At 46.5% G+C, this 16892-nt stretch overlaps 1 protein-coding gene across 1 annotated transcript in view; it reads left to right on the forward strand.

Annotated features, from left to right (window-relative positions):
• NLRP12 (NLR family pyrin domain containing 12) overlaps positions 1 to 16892 on the forward strand; it is a 726895-nt gene that overhangs the window by 526313 nt on the left and 183690 nt on the right.

The following is a 16892-nucleotide window of genomic DNA, read 5'->3' on the forward strand; positions in this document are numbered from 1 at the left end:
CCTCACCCAGCTTATCACAATCACCCCCTAAATGATGACCCTGCTTCTGGCTCATGCACCACGTCAACCATGTGGTCTCAACACGGCAGACAGAGGGATCCTTTAAAAATAGAACTGCCCGATTTAGCACATTCAAATCCAGAATGCCCAGTTAAACTTACATTTCAGATCAACAACAACAAAATTTTGGTATGAGTACGTGCCTTGTAGTTTTAGGGAGATATTCATACTAAAAAAATATTCACTGTTTACCTGAAATTCAAAATTAACCAGGAGGGTCTTCCCTGGTGGCGCAGTGGTTAAGAATCCACCTGCCAATGCAGTGGACACGGGTTGAAGCCCTGGTCCGGGGAGATCCCACGTGTCGCGGAGCAACTAAGCCCGTGCGCCACAACTACTGAGCCTGCGCTCTAGAGCCCGTGCTCCTCAACAAGAGAAGCCACCGCAATGAGGAGCCCGCGCACCACAACGAAGAGTAGCCCGCTCTCGCCACAACTAAAAAAGAAAGCCCGCGCATAGCAACAAAGACCCAACGCAGCCAAAAATAATTAATTAATTAATTAATTAAAAATTAACTGGGAAGCCTATATTTAATCAGGCAACCCTATTTTTTTAAAGTTATTTATTTATTTTGGCCAGGCCGAGTGGCTTGCAGGGTCTTAGTTCCCCTACCAGGGATTGAACCTGGGCCCTCGGCAGTGAAAGCATGGAGTCCTAACCACTGGACCGCCAGGGACTTCCTGGGGCAACCCTATTTTAAAACCTAAGTCAGATCATGCCCTAAACTCTGAAACAGCTCCCTATTTTACTCAGAGAAAAAGAACAACCCGAAGTCCTTAGAATGAATAAAAGTATCTTTAAAAGCCTCATTCCCCACTTTTGTTTTTCTTTCCTTACAGCCTCATCTCCTACTTCTCCAACCACAGTGACTTCCTAGGTCACTCCTCAAACACACAAGATGCATCTCTGCCTTTGGTCTTTGAGCTGGCTGTTTCTCTTTCTAAAATGTTCTGCCTCCAGATAAAGGTATAACTAACTTTCTCACTTCCTTCAAGTTTTTGCTCAGCTATTGTAACCTAGCAGGACGCTATGGGGCCTTCCCGGGAAAGGGCTTCCCCCATATCCTCTGCTTTAGCTCCTCCCTGAAGTACCGAGATAACAGTATCTGATGTACATTGCCTGAGATGTTGTTTGTTTTTTTAAATTTATTTTATTTATTTATTATTTTTGGCTGCGTTGGGTCTTTGATGCTGCGCGCGGGCTTTCTCTAGTTGCAGCGAGCCGGGGCTACTCTTCGTTGCAGTGAGCAGGCTTCTCATTGCGGTGGCTTCTCTTGTTGCGGAGCACGGGCTCTAGGTGCGTGGGCTTCGGTAGTTGTGGCACGTGGGCTCAGCAGTTGTGGCTCGCGGGCTCTAGAGCGCAGGCTCAGTAGTTGTGGCGCACGGGATTAGTTGCTCCGCGGCATGCGGGATCTTCCCGGACCGGGGCTCGAACCCATGTGCCCTGCACTAGCAGGCAGATTCTTAACCACTGCGCCACCAGGGAAGTCCTGGGGGAAGAATCCTGTGATGAGACTGTTATTCTGGATAATCCAGAAGGGCCCAAAGCAATCACAAGAGTCCTTATAGGAGAGAAGCAGGACTGTCAGAGTCAGAGAAGGAGATGTGAGAACAAAAGAAGATTTTGGATTTCCACGAGCCAAGGAATGGCAGCAGCCTCTAGACAGAGTGAAAAAGGCAAGGAATGAATTCTCCCCTCGAGCCTCCAGCAAGGAACACAGCCCTGCCACACTGTGCGTTTAGCCCAGTGAGACCCACTTGGGACTTGTGCCCTCCAGAAGGCAGAACGACTTAAAGAATGCTTTAAGTCACTCAGTTTGTGTCTCTTTGTTACAGCAGCAGTCGGAAGCTTATACACTATCCTACTGAAATTCGCAACACCCTCCAGCCATTCTGATCCTCCCTTCCTTGCATCTTTTCTGATCCGTTTCTTACCTTGCATTTCTAATCTTTCAAGTCTTCCACTTTCCAGCTTCTACAATAGAGAAATATAAAGGAGGTAAGAGTTATGGCTGGGGTCGACTGAACCAACCTACAGGCTCTGCTAAAGATGATGGTGTGGATCCTTGGTACCACTATCCTTCCTCTAGGTGCTGAGAAAGGGAGTATGTTCCCCGAGGAACTACAGTCAATCAGGCAATAAAGAGGAAGGATATTCACTTGCTCTTATGGCACCATCTCGGGGCTCCTCCAGGGAGACAAAGAGAGTCTGGTGAGGAATGCTGGAATGCTGGAAGGAAATTGGCACCTGGGGGGATAAAGTGGATATCAAAGCGTCTACCTTCTTCCAAGGTAATTGATGAGATATATGGTCTCTCCAGCTACAGAGCCCTAGAGAAGACCATAGTCCCCCAGTCAACTTCGGCCCCTTCACGTGCCCTGTACTGAAATGAGACATCTCGTGCTTTTTTCTTTCCCCTGATTCTCTCTTCTCCTCTAATAAGACTCTAAGCTATCAAAAGGTAAGTGTGGCAAATGAAAGAGTATTCTTGTGGGGCCTTTAGGGACTTTCCACCCCCTCACTTGTTCCCGTAAACCAATTCTTCTCCCTATCGTGCGCCACTCCTTCTCCCTATCGAAACCAATTCTTCTCCCTATCGTGCGCCACTCCTTCTCCCTATCGAAACCAATTCTTGGAGTTTTTCAGTTGACGGGGACTTGCCAGACAGCGGGTAATTTTCCAGTTGCCCGTAACAGGTATACGCCCTAACCGCCACAATGAACAGACAACTATAACGGCCAGAAGGTGGGGCAAAAGTTCCTAAGCCAATGAATTCAAACGTCACCACATTTACCCAATCATTGTGAGAATATACCCGCCCTATGAGTAAATAAACCTATAAAAAGTATGTGATTCCGCTTTTAGGGGTTCCCCATCGGCCTCCTGCGTGAGGTTCAGGGAACCCCGGTGCATCGGCTCCTAATAAACCTCTTGCGTGTTGCAGCGGCTCTCGACTCTTGGCGGTTCTTGGGCGAGTTGGAATCCTTCGTAGACCGTTTGGGTCTAACATTTGGGGGCTCGTCCGGGATCCCCACTCGCCCCCGGATCACAAGAACATCGGGAGTCGGAGGTATCAGGTAGGCTCGAGCCCAATTGTCTGTTTGTTTGTCGTTTGTTTGTTGCTAGCCGCCATTAGGAAAAAGCCGTGCGAACCGGCTTGCTGTGGAATCTGTATTGGACTCCTGGCTAGGCAGACGTGCCGAAAGCTGGTGTACACGGGCCCCGGGGGACGCCCTGGTGGTCCATCTGGAAGGAGAAACAAATTTTGTCTCCCCTTCATCTGGTTCTGGCAGGTTATATAAGCTGCCATCTGAATTTGAGTTGGTTTCGGGTTTAAGTTCGCGGCGGCTGGTTCTGGCAGGTTATATAAGCTGCCATCTGAATTTGAGTTGGTTTCGGGTTTAAGTTCGCGGCGGCAATATCAATGTGTGTCTTTTGAAATTTTATTGTTTTTCTGTACTATTATCTTTCTTTTGACGGACGACAATGGGACGAACTATGACGACTCCTCTTTCTCTTACCCTAAGCCACTGGACTGAAGTTAGGGCTAGGGCCCACAACCTTTCGGTAGAAGTAAGGAAAGGAAAATGGCAAACGCTGTGTACCTCTGAGTGGCCTACATTTCAGACAGGGTGGCCACCCGAAGGATCTTTTTTGTTAGATAAGGTTGGGCTAGTCAAGTCTGGGGTCTTTAACACAGGACCCCACGGACACCCAGACCAGATACCATATATCTTGGTCTGGGAAGATCTAGTTCTCTCCCCGCCTCCGTGGGTCCGGCCCTTTGTTTCCTCAACAGGCACGTCTGCATGCGCTCCAGCACAATCGGAGATATTGGCCCTGAAGAAAACCCCAGACACGGAAAAGTCATCTGCTGCCCCGGACCCGCCAAAGGCGATATATCCTGACCTGCAGTCTGATTTGCTTCTTCTAGATTCCCCACCTCCTTATCCTCCGGCCCTAAATCCCATGTCGCCCCTAGGACCCCCAGCTTCACAACCCTCCGCACCAGTAGGGCCACCTGTTATGGTGGAAAGGGGGGGTCCCTCGGCGGGCACCAGAAGCCGGAGGGCTGTTTCCCCAGATTCTACTGCTTTACCCCTTAGAGAATATGGCCCCCCCGATAACCACGGGAATAGGCCCCTTCAATACTGGCCCTTTTCCTCTGCAGATCTTTATAATTGGAAGATGCATAACCCTACTTTCTCTGAAAACCCACAGGCTCTTACTGCTCTAATAGAGTCTCTTGTCTTCTCCCACCAACCCACCTGGGATGATTGTCAACAGCTCCTCCAGACTCTCCTCACAACTGAGGAGAGGCAACAGGTTCTCCTGGAGGCTAAAAAATGTGTTAGGCGCCAATGGACAACCTACCCAGTTGCCTAATGAGATTGATGCCGGTTTTCCACTCGTCAGGCCGAATTGGGACTTTAATACCCTGGAAGGTAAGGAGCACCTGAAAATGTATCGCCAGGCTCTGGTGGCGGGTCTCCATGGAGCGGCCAGGCGCCCCACGAATTTGGCTAAGGTAAGAGAGGTAACTCAGGGGCCCCAGGAATCGCCAACCGTGTTCCTAGAACGCTTAATGGAGGCTTTTAGACGATTCACTCCTTATGATCCAACCTCTGAGGAACATAAGGCCACCATAGCAATGGCCTTTATTGACCAGGCGGCCCCTGATATTAGAAAGAAGTTACAAAGGCTGGATGGCCTACAAGGTTTCTCCCTTCAGGACTTAGTAAAAGAGGCAGATAAGGTATATAATAAGAGGGAGACAGAGAAAGAAAGGGAAGAAAGAAAGCAGAAGGAACAAGAGGCTCGTGAGGTAAGACGAGATAAGAGGCAAGAAAGACATTTGAGTAAGATACTGGCCACTGTAGTCAGAGGAGGAAACAGTAGAGACAGAAATAGACAGGAAGGGCGAACAACGGATAGAAGGCGGCCATTAGACAAGGACCAATGTGCCTACTGTAAAGAAAAAGGTCATTGGGCAAGAGAATGCCCTAAAAAAAGGAACGGGGGAAGGATCACTAAGCCTTTTCATCTGTACGTGGCCGAGAATAAAGGTATTGCAAAGGGAGTACTAACTCAGAAACTGGGCCCCTGGAATCGCCCGGTTGCGTACCTATCAAAGAAATTGGATCCTGTGGCAGCAGGATGGCCCGCCTGTTTAAAAATAATCGCCGCGGTGGCCGCTTTGGTCAAAGATGCTGACAAACTGACTTTGGGGCAGAACCTAACGATAACAGCCCCCCATGCATTAGAAAGTGTAATTCGCCAGCCACCCGACAGATGGCTAACAAATGCCAGGATGACTCATTACCAAGCCCTGCTGTTAAACTCAGATCGTATTAAGTTTACCTCAGCCACAGGACTCAACCCGGCCACCTTGCTACCCGACCCTGACCTAGAAAGCACTACCGTCATCCATGATTGTCAGGAAGTACTGGCTGCAGCACACGGTAGCAGACCAGACTTGATGGATCAGCCCCTCCCCAACGCCGACGTTACCTGGTTTACTGACGGAAGCAGTTTCCTAGAGGAAGGTAAGCGTCGGGCGGGAGCTGCCGTGGTAGACGGGAAAGAGGTCATCTGGGCAGCCGCATTACCGCAAGGGACATCGGCCCAACGGGCTGAACTAATCGCCATGACTAGAGCATTGGAACTAGCAGAAAACAAAAAGGTAAACATCTATACGGACAGTAGGTACGCATTTGCTACCGCCCATGTCCATGGGGCCATTTACCAACAAAGAGGGTTGCTCACCTCGGCGGGCAAAGAAATTAAAAACAAAGAAGAAATAGTGGCACTGCTAGCTGCCCTCATGCTCCCCACTAAAGTCAGCATCATTCATTGCCCCGGACACCAGAAGGACAATACCCCGGTGACAAGAGGCAACAACATGGCAGATAGGGTGGCACGAGAAGTGGCTCTATGGGAAATCATACTAGAACTATCAGATGAGAGTCCTGGGAAACCAAATGATAGGGGAACAAGTACCCCAGCCATAACTAAAGGAACATTATCTCCTCAACAAGCAAAATCCATGCTACAACAGATTCACAGATGGACACACTTGGGAACCAAAAAGATGGTGTCCCTACTACACAAGACAGGTTATGATACCCCTGGACTAACTAAATTAGCTGAGCAGATTGCACGAGAGTGCATTCCATGCCAACAGGTAAACTCCCATAAAGGAAAACTTGAGGTCGGAGAAAGGCTCAGAGGAGACCGCCCAGGAGCCTATTGGGAGGTCGACTTCACTGAAATACGCCCTGGAAGGTACGGTAACAGGTATCTTCTAGTTTTTATAGATACCTTCTCAGGATGGGTAGAAGCTTTCCCGACGAAGAAGGAGACAGCTACTGTGGTGGCCAAAAAGATCTTAAAAGAAATTTTCCCCCGGTTCGGGGCACCAAAGGTAATAGGATCAGATAATGGTCCCGCCTTCGTCGCCCAGGTAAGTCAGGGTGTGGCCAAATACCTGGGGACTGATTGGAAATTACATTGTGCCTATAGACCCCAGAGTTCAGGACAGGTAGAGAGAATGAATAGAACTCTAAAAGAGACCCTAACTAAATTGTCCATAGAGACTGGCGGTACAGATTGGACGGTGCTCCTTCCCTTAGCCCTGTTCCGGGCTAGAAATACCCCCTCCCGCTATTATCTTACTCCATTGAAAATACTATACGGGGCCCCACCTCCTCTTTTTACGCTAAGGGAAAAATTAAGTCCTGACTGCCAGAATAACACTGACTTATATGCTAGGCTGTTGGGACTCCAGTTGGTCCAAAAGGAGGTGTGGTCCCAGCTGGCAGAGGCTTACCGACCAGGAACACCAGCAGAGGCTCATCCCTTCCAAGTCGGAGATTCCGTGTACGTCCGTCGGCACCGAACCCAGACTCTAGAGCCTCGGTGGAAAGGACCATACATCGTCCTGCTCACCACCCCCACGGCTATAAAGGTAGACGGCATCGCTGCGTGGATCCACGCTTCACACGTGAAGGCCGCACCAGCATCTGCAACATCGGAATGGCGAGCCCAAAAGACCAGCAACCCGCTCAAGCTCAAGCTCCTGCGATCATCAGACTTACAACTTTAACTTTGTTACCCCTACTGACTGTGAGTAATTTTAGTCCTCACCTGCCCCAGCGTTTAACCTGGCAGGTAATTTCCCAGACTGGAGATGTAATATGGTCTGTTAGCAATATCGCTCCCCCATGGACCTGGTGGCCAAACCTTTTTCCTGATGTTTGTAAACTGGCCATAGGGGCTCCCGGTTGGGATTTAGAAGACTATTATGATCAACATAATGTTCCAAAATTTTTATCAACTAGAGCTGATTCCTCCGGAAAGGGTTGCAAAAACGGGATTCGGAGGACTGGGCTCAGAGCTCCTGCTTTCTACATATGCCCCGGGTTCCATCGCCACAGGTCCCTTAATTATAAATGTGGAGGAACTGAAAACTTTTATTGCAAAAGCTGGGGATATGAAACCACAGGAGACACCTATTGGAAGCCCACCTCTGGTTGGGACTTTATTAAGGTGACAGCCAATTGTACACACCCAACCAACCCCTTAACTTATAGGCCTGAATGTACTAAATGGTGCCATCCCCTTAAGATCTCTTTTAGTGAACCAGGAAAAAAAGATAAAAAACTGGATAAATGGCCATTCATGGGGAATCAGGTTTTATAAAAAAAGATATAATGATGGATTACTAATGACCATCAAACTAAAAATTGAAAACCCTACTCCAGTTCCTATAGGCCCCAACCCTGAGATAGGGCACTCTTTGCTACCTTTGGCCCCTCCCACAGCGTTACCAGAGATAAGAAACCAAACTTTTGAGCCAAAAGGAATGACAATCAAGCCCAAGACCCCCCGGGACCGAATGCTCTCATTGGTCCAGGCGGCTTTTGAGGTTTTAAATGCCACAAACCCGGAGGCTACCAAATCATGTTGGCTTTGCTATGCTGCTCCTCCCCCTTATTATGATGCTATAGGATATAATTCTAATTATAATAATGTTAACACTCCAGATCAATGTCGATGGAAACAAGAAGGAAATAGTAAATTGACCCTGGCCTCAGTATTAGGAAACGGTACATGTGTAGGAACGCCCCCCTCGTCCCACCGACATCTTTGTGCCAATTTAAGCCTCCCACAGGGCTCAGGGTATCTCCTCCCTCCTCCGGATGGATGGTGGGCATGTAACACAGGATTGACCCCCTGCATTTCTTTAGAGGTCCTTAAAGCTTCAACCGATTTTTGTGTGTTAGTTCAGCTGGTCCCCAGACTCATTTATAAAGTTCCATAACTCAGTTAAAAGAATCTCTCACCTCGCTTTCAGAAGTAGTAATGCAAAACAGGAGGGGATTAGATCTGCTGTTCCTTAAGGAGGGCGGACTATGTGCTGCACTAAAAGAAGAATGCTGTTTTTATATTGATCATTCTGGGGCTATTACCAAAACTATGGACAAACTTAGGGAGCGCCTGGACAAAAGACAACAGGAAAGGGAAAATCAAAAAGGATGGTTTCAATCGTGGTTTGATAAATCTCCCTGGCTTACTACTTTAGTTTCCACCTTGTTAGGGCCCCTCATTATTTTATTGTTGCTTTTAACTTTTGGACCATACATTCTGAATCGCCTGATAGCCTTTATTAGAGAACGCATTAGTACGGTACAAGTTTTAATGCTAAGGCAACAATACCAAAACTCGCAAAAAGAAACTGAAATTCCATGATTGAAATTAGTTACAAAAAAAAAAGGGGGGAATGTGGGGCCTTTAGGGACTTTCCACCCCCTCACTTGTTCCCGTAAACCAATTCTTCTCCCTATCGTGCGCCACTCCTTCTCCCTATCGAAACCAATTCTTCTCCCTATCGTGCGCCACTCCTTCTCCCTATCGAAACCAATTCTTGGAGTTTTTCAGTTGACGGGGACTTGCCAGACAGCGGGTAATTTTCCAGTTGCCCGTAACAGGTATACGCCCTAACCGCCACAATGAACAGACAACTATAACGGCCAGAAGGTGGGGCAAAAGTTCCTAAGCCAATGAATTCAAACGTCACCACATTTACCCAATCATTGTGAGAATATACCCGCCCTATGAGTAAATAAACCTATAAAAAGTATGTGATTCCGCTTTTAGGGGTTCCCCATCGGCCTCCTGCGTGAGGTTCAGGGAACCCCGGTGCATCGGCTCCTAATAAACCTCTTGCGTGTTGCAGCGGCTCTCGACTCTTGGCGGTTCTTGGGCGAGTTGGAATCCTTCGTAGACCGTTTGGGTCTAACATTCTCAGAGGCATCCTCTTTACCTGTACCCATGGGCTTTGGTGCCTTACCACGTTCTGTCCCTTGGCAGGGTAATTCTATCAGCTAGGCTGAGCTCAGTTGCAAGGAATCAATTACCTAACTCTGGCTTACGCAATAAAGATAATTAATCATCTTGCCCAACAGGACGGTTTTATACAAACACTCGAGGCATGCCAATAAGGACCAAGCCCTTTCTATTTTACCACTCTGACATCTTTAATGTTTGGCTTGTCGCCTCCAGACCTTATTATAGCTGGGGCAGCTCCAAGCATCTTGTCCTGGCACAAGCACGTTCGAGCATAAAAGAGCATCCCTCCTTGCCTTCTGTGTTCTTCTCAGGGAGAAATATCCACCCCAGAATCCCAGCTGGCTTCTTGTTATTTCCTCATCTGTTAGGTGGAATAGTAGCAGGAACAACTCCGAGGGTTGTGAGGCTTACGTGTGTTCACACAGAACACTTAGAACAGTGCCTGGCACCGACGAGGCACTTAAAAAGGTTAGCTGTTATTATTATCAGTAATAATAGTAATAGTAAAAGAAGAGGAAGGAGGAGGAGGAAGAGGAGAAGAAGGAAGAGAAGGTGAGAAGCAGAAGAGAAAAGAAAGACATGGAATATGTCCAGAAGCTCTGGGAGCAGGACTGAGAAATTCCTCAGTCTGACTCTCAGGGTGGCCCGTGTCAGTCTCCTCCTATTTTGCCTCAAATAGGTCCAATCCTGCCTACATTCCTCCTCTCAGGAACCACTGGGGGATTTGCTCCTATCTACCCTAACACCTCTGTTGCTAGGCAACCTTCTACTACATCTCCAGCACTCAACTTCCATGGAGCATCGGGCCTCTGTCAATCGTGGCTAAAGTCAGAGTCTGGTGCCCGTCGGAGGACAAGGTGAGGAAAGAGAGATTATATGAGAGATCGTAACATTAAAATAGCTACTGCTTGAGCACTTATTATATAACATTAAAATAGCTACTGCTTAAACACTTATTATATACTTATTATATAAACACATCAGCACTATGGATTATTATCAACAACAGTTAACATTTACAGAACACGTACTATTAGAGGTCTTCTACCGAAAACGTTACACGGATTAACTCATGAATCCTCGCAACAACCCTATAAAGTAGGTAACGTTATTATCCCTACTTAAGAGATGAGAAAACTGAGGCTCCGTGAGGTGAAGCAACTTGCCCAAGAACATACAGCCAGGAAGCGTGACTCCTTCACGAGGCTGGGACCAGTTCCTCTTGTTTCCTCACCACAAGGCTGACCAAGTCTCTCTGCAAGAGAGAGGGTAACTCCTCTCTCCCAATCCCTCTCTGTGAAGAAACACAAAGCCATGCATAAATTGACATGCAAAAAAGAAGCAGAAAGACATCACACAAATCATTTAGATGCAAACCCGTAGACAGGCACCAATACAGAGATACACCAAAGCACAGATGGACACAATTGCATAGACACAAATAGAAACCCATAGAGAAACAGCTACACAAAAACATAATGAGAGTCTTCAACACGACAGTACACCACAAACACACACAGACACACACACAGAAAAATACAGAAACAGAGATGTGCGTGCACAGAGAAATTTACACACACAACACCTCGCACATGTGCACACACAAACAGCATGTACACACAACAGAAACAAAAGCACAACCCCAAGACAACTGCAGAGGTGACAGAGCCAGAGCCAGGCATGACCCAAGAAAGGCTGGGACTAGAATGTGCCCCTCAGAGCCATTGTCCCCGGAGCCAATCTCCCTAAACAAGACCAGAGAGGTCAAAACCTCAGCCAGGGGCTTCCCTGGTGGCGAAGTGGTTGAGAGTCCGCCTGCCGATGCAGGGGACACGGGTTCGTGCCCCGGTCCGGGAAGACCCCACATGCCACGGAGCGGCTGGGCCCGTGAGCCATGGCCACTGAGCCTGCGCGTCCGGAGCCTGTGCTCCGCGATGGGAGAGGCCACAGCAGTGAGAGGCCCGCGTACGGCAAAAAAAAAAAAAAAAAAAAAAAAAAAAAAAAACCTCACCCAGATGCAGCCTGCAGGTTGTTTTCATACAGCCACAAGCTAAGACTGGTTTGTACAAGCTTACATGGGGTTTCGCTGAGTGGTACTGGTGCAGGGACACCCGTGAGTTTTCATACAGGCTGTTTCTTGGTCAGGGATGCAGGGTCCAAAGGTCTGATGCGAGCCAGAGGAGCTACTCCCACAGCTGCTAGCAGGAGGCCTTGGTCCCCAGCCCCGTGGGCTCGCCATGGGGCTGCTCATGACATGTTTTCCCCCAGAGTCCGAGAGAGAGAGAGAGAGAGAGAGAGAGAGAGAATAAAACAACCAAGATGAGACCCACAGTGTCTTGTATAACCAAATCTTGCAAGTGACATACCATCACTTCTGCCATATGCTATGGGTCCCACAGATCAATCCTAGTGCAGTGTAGGAGGGCACTACACAGGGTGTTCTGTTAGTCAGGGTTCTTCAGGGAAATAGAAACAATAAGATGTGTAACATACACAGAAAAAGATTTATTATAAGGAATCGGCTCACGTGATTATGGAGGCTGACAGGTCCAAGATCTCTAGAGGCTGTGCCAGCTGCCTAGGGACCCGGGAGAGTTGATGTTGCAGTTCCAGGGTGAAGGCAGTCTGCTGGGGAATTATCTCTTGCCCAGGGGAGGCTGGGCTTTTTCTTCTATTTTTTTATCCTTCAACTGATTAGATGAGGCCCATCCATCATATAGAAAGCAATCTGCGGGCTTCCCTGGTGGCGCAGTTGTTGAGAGTCCGCCTGCCGATGCAGAGGAGGCGGGTTCGTGCCCCGGTCGGGGAAGATCCCACATGCCGCGGAGCGGCTGGGCCCGTGAGCCATGGCCGCTGGGCCTGCGCGTCCGGAGCCTGTGCTCTGCGACGGGAGAGGCCACAACAGTGAGAGGCCCGCGTACAGCAAAAAAAAAAAAAAAAAAGAAAGCAATCTGCTTGACACAAAGTGCATCCTTTTTTTTTTTTTTCTGCCACACCGCTCGGCAGGCAGAATCTTAGTCTCCCAAATAGGGATCAAACCCGCACCCCCTGCAGTGGAAGCACAGAGTCTTAACCAATGGACCACCAGGGAAGTCCCCAAAGTGCATCCATTTAAACATTAATTTTTTTTAGAAACACCCTCACAGAAACACCCAGAATAACATTTGACCAAATATCTGGGCACAGGGACTTAGAACTAGGTAGAGGCGATGGTTGCACAACTTTGGGAATGTAATGAATGCCACTGAATTGTTCACTTAAAAATGGTTGATGGTTGGGACTTCCCTGGTGGTCCAGTGGTAAAGAATCCACCTTCCAGTGCAGGGGATGTTGGTTTGATCCCTGGGCGGGGAACTAAGATCCCACATGCCACGGGGCAACTAAGCCTGCATACCACAACTACCGAGCCCACATGCCTCAACTAGAGTGCCCGCCTGTCACAAACTACAGAGCCCACGCTCTCTGGAGCCTGCCGGCCACAACTAGAGAGAGAAAACCTGCATGCCACAACTAGAGAGAAGCCCACGTGCCACAAGGAAAGATCCCACGTGCCACAACTAAGACCCGACACAGCCAAAAATAAAAATAAAGTAAAAAAAAAATTTTTTAAATGTATGACTTAAAAAAAAATGGTTGATGTTAATTGTATGTTATGTGAATTTTACCTCAGTTAAATACAGTTGTCCCTCAATATCTGAGAGAAATTCGTTCCAGGACCTGCTGCCGGTACCAAAATTCAAGGATGCTCAAGTCCCTTATTTAAATGGCATAGTATTTGCACATAACCTACACGTATCCTCTCCTATACTTTAAATAATCCCTAGATTACTTATATTACCCTAATAGTCGCCTGCCTTGGCAAATTCAAGTTTTGCTTTTTGGAACTCTGGAATTTTTTCCCCAAGCATTTTAGATCCCCACTTGGTTGTAAATAAATACCTTAGTAAACATTCTGAAGGCTAAAGAAAATGTGCCTGTAGGTCTTATCCAGCCTTCTGGCCATGAGTTTGAATCCTTTTCTTTGGGCTTTAAAAAAAAACAAAAAAAGACAATTACACAGAAAAGTACATACAATAGGATTCCATTTACATGAAGTTCAAACCTAAGCAAAATGAAACAAGCTTTTTTTAAAAAGGACAGAATTTTAGTTTGTAAAACTATGAAGAAGAGATAAGGAATGATTTAGTCAAAATTCAGGGTGTGGCTGTTTTATCTGTGAGAGCTGTGCCTTAAGGTGGGGATACTAGTAAGGAAATGCCAGCAGTTTCCAAGATACTAGTTCTTTTCCTTAGCCTGGGTTCTGAGATTAGTGGGTGTTTTTAATTTTAATTCTTTCAATGGGATGTTGAGTCTGCATTTAAGAGAATCAAACTCGGACTATTCATACAGTTGTATCCATAAGTCAGCACATACATGGTGCACTTCACACTTAAAAATAAATGTTTGCGGAATAAAAGACCCTACACATTTGGGTGTCGGGTGAAATGTTAGGAATAGGTGAATCTGAATAGAGTATGTGGGTCTTCTATACGCTATTCTGGTTCTTGCAACTTCTCTGTAAGTCTGAGATTATGTTCAAAAAAGTAAATGTAAACAACAAGGACAGAAAAGGTGGTAGATTTCAAGAAGCTTCTATTTCCCGTCACTTCAAAAAATATGAGGCGGGGGCTTCCCTGGTGGCACAGTGGTTGGGAGTCCGCCTGCCGATGCAGGGGACGCGGGTTCGTGCCCCGGTCCGGGAGGATCCCACATGCCGCGGAGCGGCTGGGCCCGTGAGCCATGGCCGCTGAGCCTGCGCGTCCGGAGCCTGTGCTCCGCAGCGGGAGAGGCCACAACAGTGAGAGGCCCGCGTACTGCAAAAAAAAAAAAAAAAAAAAATGAGGTGACCAGATGCAAATTGATAAATTATCCCATAGTATAATGTGATTCCAGTTATTTGTCTCAGAGGGGTCTCTATTTCCTTCTCCCACTTTTGGAAAATCCACAAATATCCCAAGTGGGAAAGAGGGTGCAGAGTGAAGACCCCACTGGACCAAGAGTCATTCCCCCAAGACCAGAGGATCCCATCCCCAAGGCAGACAACTCGGGGCTTCCCTGAGTCCACTGGGCACAAAGTCGAGTAGAAAAGAAAAATTGTTTGTGATCCCTTTTCCTAGCACTTATCTCACTTTATAACTACACATTCATTAGTGTGATTATGTGATTAATATCTGTTTCCATCACCAGACTTTCAGCCCAGCAGGGGTCCCTATACACTCTACTGTATGCCCAGCCCAAAGTGCCACTCAATAAATAATAGTGACAGCAAGACTGGTGGAGTTATGACCTGTGCCAGACAGTCTTCCAGGGGCTTTGCAGAGAGTATTGCAGTGTTCACTCCTCACAGGGACTCTAGGAGGTAAGTGCTGCAATGAGCATGAGGAAACAAGAGAGGGTAAGCAAGTTGTTCAAGCTATGAAAAGGGGGGCCAGGGTTTCATACCAGACGGTCCGGGTCCAGAGCCCACATTCTCAACCACAGCCGGACACTTCTTCTGCCCCTTGAATCAGAAGCGAATGCACATCCCCGGCTCTCCGCTCAGTATCCTTAGCACGATGCTGAGTTCCGTGCAGAAAGAAATAAAGAGGGGCCTCCCTGGTGGCGCAGTGGTTGAGAGTCCGCCTGCCGATGCAGGGGACGCGGGTTCGTGCCGCGGTCCGGGAGGATCCCACATGCCGCGGAGCGGCTGGGCCCGTGAGCCATGGCCGCCGAGCCTGCGCGTCTGGAACCTGTGCTCCGCAACGGAAGAGGTCACAGCAGTGAGAGGCCCGAGTACAAGAAAAAAAAAAAAGAAAGAAAGAGAATGTCCTGCCAGAGTGCCCCACTGAATCTGAGATGGGGTGCAGCCTCAGCTAATCAAGAAAGGGTTACCCAACACCTCTTGGATGACAAATGATCTCCTCGTGGAGGAAGGTGCTTCCAACCCTGGGACAAGTCATAATTACATTATAAATGTTACAAGACTTATGTAGTATAATATGTTGTATAAATATCACGTTATATATATATAAGTATTATATTTACATAACAGGTTATATTGTATAAATATCATGTTACATATATACGTATTATATTATTTATATAATATGTTATATTGTATAAATATTATATTACATCAGTGTAATCCTATGAATGCTCTGTTTATACAATATGACAGAATATTAATATGTTTTATATAAAGATTATAATATATGTTATAATTATACATGATTATATAACATATAGTTGTATTTATAATTAAATAGAGAAACACTTATGTGAATATATTAATATATTATAATATCCATAATATCAATATAATGATCTGTTTATTATGATGTAATCATGTATTATATATAATATTGGTATAATATTACATAGAACTTTATATTAAAATATAGTATATTCTGTTAGAATTTTATATTATAATATAAATCTTCTACTTTATTAAATATATTAATTTTACAATATTACATTTATTGATTGAATTTATAGTAAATATTTAAAATTATATATATTTTATGTAATATATAATATATATAATTACACATATAATGTATAATTAAATATAGAAGCATTTAAGAGAGTCACACGCACAATATCTGCATTCATAAAATGGCACATATTCCATATTTTAAATACTTTTAAATGTTTAAGAGACTTTGGCCTTTGAGATCAGCTTCAGCAATTCCTATCTAATTGAAGAATTCATTCGAGTTGTGATTTTTGAGGTGAAATACATACACTGGTCTTCATGAGAGGAGGCTGGGCCCTTGGGCTGTAGGATTTCAACCCTTGACACCAGGTCTGCATGGCCTGGTCACTGTTAGTTGTGGTTGAACAGCTTCTACCAATACTCTGTTCATAATGATACGTATATTCTCTAAGATGATGCACACTTCCTCTACAGCAAGTCCTGAGCCCTCCTAGGAATTTCCTTTCACTTCCATATTCCTACCAACAGTCTTGTCAAGGCGATCATGGCTGTTTCTAGCATGCACCTCAAAACACCTCCAGCTTCTACCCATTCCCTAATTCCAAAGCCACTTCTACATTTTTAGGTACTTATTGCAGCAGAACCCCACTTCCAGGGACTAACAGGTGTATCAGCTTGCTAGGGCTGCCCTAACAGAGTACCACAGACTGGGGGACTTAAACAACAGAAATGCACAGTCTCACGGTTCTGGAGGCTGGAAGTCCAAGATCACAGTGTCTGCAGGGCTGGTTCCTTCTGGGGGCTGCAAGGGAGAATCTGTTCTAGGCACCTCTCCTTGGCTTGTAGACGGTCATCTTCTCCCTGTGTCTCTTCACCTCATCTTCCCTCTGCACGTATCAGTGTCCTAATCTCTCCATGTAAGGACACAAGTCCTATTGGATTAGGGCCCACCCTAATGACCTCATTTTCACTTGGTCACATCTGCAAAGACCCTATCTGCAAATGAAGTCAATTATGAGGTCCTGGT

This window comes from Phocoena phocoena, chromosome 20 (genome assembly GCF_963924675.1).
Source record: "Phocoena phocoena chromosome 20, mPhoPho1.1, whole genome shotgun sequence".
Taxonomy (NCBI): domain Eukaryota; kingdom Metazoa; phylum Chordata; class Mammalia; order Artiodactyla; family Phocoenidae; genus Phocoena; species Phocoena phocoena.